This window comes from Lagopus leucura, unplaced genomic scaffold (assembly GCF_019238085.1).
Source record: "Lagopus leucura isolate 7727_CA_CO unplaced genomic scaffold, USGS_WTPT01 236-0_obj-0_obj, whole genome shotgun sequence".
NCBI classification, from domain to species: domain Eukaryota; kingdom Metazoa; phylum Chordata; class Aves; order Galliformes; family Phasianidae; genus Lagopus; species Lagopus leucura.
In genome coordinates, this window is record NW_024965619.1 from 31,286 (window position 1) to 37,827 (window position 6,542).

General features: G+C 46.0%; 1 long non-coding RNA gene across 1 annotated transcript; it reads right to left on the reverse strand.

The window, feature by feature from the left end:
* Positions 1-2,447: 2,447 nt before the first annotated feature.
* On the reverse strand, positions 2,448-5,607 carry LOC122192213. The gene is made up of 3 exons (XR_006182567.1): positions 5,501-5,607; positions 3,894-3,978; positions 2,448-2,558 (listed from the first exon to the last, which is right to left on the reverse strand). It is a non-coding gene; the product is annotated as an uncharacterized LOC122192213 (long non-coding RNA).
* Between the last annotated feature and the right edge of the window lie 935 nt (positions 5,608-6,542).

The following is a 6,542-nucleotide window of genomic DNA, read 5'->3' on the forward strand; positions in this document are numbered from 1 at the left end:
AGCAGCAGCTCTCCTGGTGCCGTTGGCACCAATGACCCCGGACATGGAGCCAGGCTGCTTCTATGACCCTGGCCTGAGCTGTGCACTGGAGCATGCCCCTTGGCTTTCAGACAGTTGCACTTAAATTTGCACCTTAGCTTGCCTGCAGCACATTCTGATAATTCTCATAGGCCCAACAGGAGCAGGCTGGCGCCACTGGAGGGCAGCAGCTTCAGCGTGCAGACAGCCTGCACTTCTGCTGCGGCTTGCATTTCCAAGCAGCCCCACTGTCCGAGCACTTCCCCTATGGTGGAATATCCTGGTCCAAGCACGGCCCCACCTGGCAGGGAAGGGCAGTGAAAAGGAAGATGCTCCTGCTGGTGCCCAGAACCTCTGCTTTAATACTTTTGGTGTTTTGTCATGTCAACTGCTTTATTATTAAAAAGTAGCTTCTTTTAAAATGTAGGCACCTGGAAGGTGATCTTGTATACCTGGAATTGCTCAGCTAAGGGGTCCCAGCGTGCCTCTCTTTTGAAATCAATATGATTGGAAGCAGCCGTCGGTCTTGATTGTTAAAAGCTATCATCATAAAACAAAAGAAAAGCAACTTGATCTTGGAAATTGTCCATTTACTGAAATAAAATATCCTGAGTAAACACGGAGGTAAATGTATGTGAAATCATGACCTTTTTTTTTTCTTTCCAGTTCAGAGTTATTACAGAGTCTTGGGGAATGTAACCCAAGTAGTATACTATTAACATTGTATTAACATACCATGTTACATGTGTCATGCCTTGGAAGGTGCCAGTGAGGCACCCGGGCGGCCCTTTGTTCTGCGGAAATCTTGGGATGTTTCTGAGTGGATATAATTGCTAGAATGACATAGTATTTCCTAGGCACAAAGAGACTTTAAATAAGCCAGCACACGTATTTAGCCATTAGAGAAGAAGGAAATCAAAATAATCTTTAGAATAAAAACAGCATGTGAAGTTGCTTGGCATGAGCAGGATACAGCTGGCTTCCCAAGTAGCGTCTGCCTGGAGGGACTCACTGCTGGCACCAGCTGGGCAGACACAGAAGCAAGGAACTGGTGCTTCAAGTCTCCAGGTGACTGCTAATATTCATGAGTGAAGGTGCTTCCCCCCCCCCCCCCCCCACCAAAAAAAAAAGCAGGTTGGGAAGATTTTAATGCAGAAATATGAAGAACTGCAACCTGTCAGAAGACTTCCACGTAGGACTGGATACACGTTAGAACATAACATTTTAAAAAATACACATTTTGCTATAATCTCAAGGCAAATACTTTTGAAAACACAGATCCATGTTTCCCCATGACTAAAACTTGCTCTCGCTGATTTCCAGGCTGCAGCCTAGACTGAACAGAAGATATCCCATTTTTTCACAGCAGAACCAAACCTTAATTTTCCCTGGGCATCAAGTTGTGGCTGGTCTGGGAAAAGGGTCAAGGACAGCTTCTGTTCCTCTATATAACAGAGTATCTCCAGGAGAGCATTGCAAATGAGTAGCAGAGGAAAAAGGAGATTCAGAAGGCCAATGGTTTGATGCAGCAGCCTTTTAATGTGAATGCAGAGTGGAGTAAACATTTGCAGAAAGAATAATGAAGTCTAGAAAAGCATATATTTCTAGAAACAAGGAAAGCTAGAACCAGTTACCCATTCCAGTGTGGTGCATTTCATCAAGATGTTCTTTTTCCTCATTTTTGCTGAGTGTGACATTCAAATCCCTAGGTGTGCTTTTTTGTTTGTTTAAATCACAAAGTCAAACTGTGTAGAGGAAGTTAAAGGCACAGATTTAAGATGCAAAGCCACAAGAATAAAGAAAGCATTAATCTAAGCTAAAGCACTATACGGGAATTAGAAGCAAGGTCCTGATTTTGGGGTGCTTCCCCCTGTAGTAGGAAGAACCTTGAAAGCCATGCCTGTAAATGACGATCCGTATCCGTTCACTCCTTTGCTTGCTGTTTTCCTGTGATTGTTTTCTGGGGTAAGCTGATTAGAGCTTCTTGCAGAAGGCTCTCTGGCATGGATGCTTCCACTGGGTGGAATAAGTGTAGGAGCGCTCTGGCACACACTGAGGCACGCACTGAGGCTCACACTGGGGCACGCACTGGGGCACGCACTGGGGCACGCACGGAGGTGGACACGGAGGTGGACACGGAGGTGGACACGGAGGTGGACAGGGGGGTGGACATGGTGCCACGCACGGGGCCTCACACTTTGTCACAAGCTTTGTGACACAGGGCTCAGCGCAGGGCAGTGCGCACTCAGCCCCCTTCTGCGCTGAGCCGATGGCTACACCTGACTCCAGGGCGCTGGCCAGCTCGGCTGACTCCGTGGAGCCCACGATGGTCTCTTGTGGGTAGGTGGTGAGGATGGGCCCTGGGATGGTGACGACCACAGGTGGTGGGAAGATGATGACACGGGAGTCAGGGCAGGAGATGACGCAGGGCTCACTGCAGGCAGCAGCGCAGGGCTCGGGGCCTTTCACATTGCCTACAGCAGCACATGGCTCTGTGCACAGGGTTTTCTCACAAGACATCGTTTAGCTGTGCTGTAGACCTGCAAGAAAGGAGCAAATATCACCTCAAAGAGCCAACAGGGCAAGGTCAATGCTGAAGCCAAGCAAGCGTTAACCCTGAAGGGACACCGTGGATTCTTTTGCTTTTAAACTAAATCAAAGAGTGGAGAAATAATGTGGAAAACATAAAGCTATCTTCTGAGCTGTCATTTCAAGCTTATGCAAATGCCTAATCAAAGGGCCAAATAAAGGAGGTAGGCAGTGTTGTTCGAGATTGAACAGAGTACTCTTTTTTTAGCCAAAATGACTGCCTTTTCTTTTCTTTTCTCTAGCTCAGCAGTATATTAGAAAAGCCTAGGTGGGGTTCAATTTGACTCAAGCTATTTTTCTTGGATTTTGTTTGTTTGTTTTTTGTTTTAGACACAATGCCAAAATAGACATTATTCACCTAAGCTTCTCCTGGCCCTTAAGCCCTAATCCAGGTATCTTCAGGCTCCCACCCTTTCAAGCTGCTTCATTTTATCAATCCAGTGCTCTTCAACTGACCTGCAGCTCCCTCAGCAGAATCAAAACCATGGGAAATGAATGCCTAAAAATCCATACATGCAGTACGAAACATATATAGGTTAATATATGCTTTCACAGCCTGTTGAATGCTTTGCATAAGAGCATTTTCTTGCATAAACAGTAGAAAAACACCCAAAGCAACTCCCGGAGAAATGTACACCTTAAGTAGACATTCACTTTTTTCCCCATTTCTTCTGCAGAGCTGCATTTAGCAATGCCAAAATATTGTCCTGGGCTATTCAGGACAAGTGCCCAAAGAGGGTCTCAGGTGCAGCATTCCCAAATTCAGACCAGGAGCTCTGCAGGGCCACATCCACAGACATGCGGTGTCCTGAGGGCTGCCTCTGCTCCAAGGGGTGACTGCAGCCATCTCACCATCTCACTGTTTGTATTGCCTATCTCAATATTCACCCATCTTGTCTCTGCCCAAGGTAAGATAACAATCAGTAGCCATGAGGTCTGAAAAATGCTGCCAGATGTGTACTGCTTGCTAAAATAAACTATGGCTCCCCAAAGGCCTTATACATTAAATCTCTACATGACAAAAGTAGACGTCTTTAATTTTATCCAGATTTCAAATGTAGTTTAAAGCCTCAGTCCATTGCCGCCTTCAAATGAATAATAAGCAAATGAATTTCTTATGAAAATAAATTCCTGACGATCATACAAAATTGCACAATATTAATCCAAAATTCAACCCCAGAATTCACCCAGATATTTCAATAAATGCTGATCTTTTGGGTTTTTTTGTTTGTTTTTGCTTTTGTTTTCTTTTTAGAAAGAAGAAATCATATCAGAATCCAACTTACTCTGTTCACCGAGGAGAAGTCACGAGAACCTGCTGGAAGGTGTCTGAATCATGGGTGGTTTTATATACCGTCCTGGACCACCAGGCTGATGCAAGAAAATAACGTCATATTTGTGCATTAGGTTCCATTACTCCCCAAACAAAATTTGACGTGTAATTACAGTAATTGTTTTGCTTGCTGTTTGTGTTGATTACCCTATTCTAACCAGCATGTGACTTCAACAGTCCCATCCCCAGATTCCTTTCATTTCAGGATTTTAAGCATCAAACCCCTTCTTGAAGCCCTGAGAGCATGAAGGCAGCCTATAGCAGTAAGCCCTGGCTTGCACACAACCCCAGCCATGCTGCAGCAACTCAGAGCCTTTGTGGGACTCCATTCCTTTAGAAAACAGGGGTTTGTTTTCCTTCCCTAAGCATCTTGACCTCCAAGAATGCATAAGTGCCTAACCTAATATTAGCAGTAAGTGTGCTTGCTAGTTTGAAGCTAGTTAGGGCATGTTTACAGAAACTGTAGTCACTGTATGAGTGTAGTGTCCAGGATTGCCTTGGAGAGACACTCCTGGGGCTGAGCTTTGCTTGTAGTCGCTCCTCACTTCATGTCTGAGTCTCTTCCAAGCAGGGATGCATTACTATGCAAGGGCTTGGTGTGGCAGCAGCCTCAGCCAAACGCAGGAAGAAACATGAAGGGAGAAAGCTCTCTTTGGTGACAGCAGGATCTAGGAACTGCTCAGTCTGGTTTCGATTAAATCACTGTCTCTCCAGTCACCTCTCCAGTGGTTATGGTCAGAAAAATCCCTAAATATGGAGACCTGAGTGTGCCTGACCTGAATAAGGGAGCAGAGCTCTGGCAAAGCAAGCAAGGCTGGAACATCCCCATTTACCATGCAGGGTGGCCAGGGAAAAGAGCACCACTGCTTTATTTAAGATTGCTCAGGAAGGCTTTGGTGATTCAGAGTTACCAGTCTGTGCCCAGTTTGACCTGCTGTGATGAACAGCATCTCCCTGTGTCTGAGGCACAGATCCAGCCCCCTCAGATGGCATAATAATATTTAATTTTGTAAATATGCCCTGTTTTGGAAAGGTGAATATTTGGCCAACATATTTTAAATAGTATGATTAGGCTAACAAATGCAGAGCTGGCTTTTAATCAAAAAGCAAAACAAAACAAAGAGATCCAAATTCCCAAGGTGCTTATCATTGCTTGAATCAGAGAATCACATGGGTGGCCCTGGCATATATATTTTAAAGTGACGCTATGATTCAATACTGTGGAGTTTTATACTGGCAGCCTGTTATTAACCTCCTAACACCACAATACTTTGCATGTATAAAACATTAGTGGGTGTTTGCAAAACTGTCTGAAAGCATTTCCTCAGAACATTTCCAATAAGTGCTCTTGCCTACAGGATCCTCTGAAATCCCTTTGCTTCCATGAGATAATTGATAGCACAGAAGTTGCAACATCACTAATAAAAGAAAATGCGTACATATGGGTACTGGGAGGGGGGAAAAGGGGGAAGGTTAGGAACCCAGAAACTATTCAGTGTACACAAATACCCTTTGCTTGGATGAACCCAAGAGCATGGTGACAATCAGAATTATTCTTACCCAGAGAGAGCTGCAGCTGCAGCTTTTACCAACTGTTCTGGAGCTGTTCAGGGGAGATGAGATGTGATGCTGAGAGAGGATTTCAATGGTTTCTGCCCAGGCACAGCCTGACATTTCAGCTTCTGGCACCTTTAGAAAGCACAGCCTGGCACCGCCCAGTTCCTTCCCTTAGTTTTGAGCCCACCTCCTGCACTTTGCTGGTGCTCAGCCCACTTGGCAGCCTCTTCCTGGGGCTTTCACCAATGCCCATGACCTCAGGACCCCTCCAGCCCTCAGCCTCAGTCTCTTACCCTCAGCCTTCTGCCCACAACCTCAGGGCCCCTTCAGCCTCAGCCTCCATCCTTCAGCCTCAGCCTCCAGCCCTCTGTCTCAGGACCCCTCCAGCCCACAGCCTCTTACCCTCAGCCTCCAGCCCTCAGCCTCAGCATCTTGCTCTCAGCCTCCTGCCCTCAGCCTAGGACCTGCCTCAGCCTCAGTTTCAGCCTCAGCCTCCCTTCAAACAGAACCCACAGCAGGAGCAGGTCTGCAGCAGCCTCCTTCGACTACCTGAGCTCCGGGAGCAACTCTAGAGGGAGCACCTGAGCCCAGCTTTCCCATCCACACATGCATTTATGCTCCTGATGATACCTGTTTACGTTTTTACAGGCAGTGATGAGGAGGTAGTCGTGCAGACACCACTGGGAGAGGATTTTTGGAGAACTCAGAAACTAGAGAAGTAACAAGTGTGGTTATGAACAGGCAAACTACATGGGTGTGAATTGCTTGAGGAGGAGAACATCTTTCAGAATCTGCTGTGCAAACCAAAGGGCTCAAAAAAAAAAAAAAAAAAAAAAGATCGTTTTGGAAAAAAAAGTGTGCAATTGTATGAAGCAGCTACAGAAAGAGAGCTGCTGAGGTTTCTCATCCCATACTCTCCCCTGAATTATCTCTGGAAAAGGTTTGACAGAGCTGCTCTCAACAGTGTCCCAGCCCTGGGATACCACTGTCTCATTTGTATGTCAGCACCTCACTGCTTCTGCAGTTGGGAGTTCTTTCCCCCTCA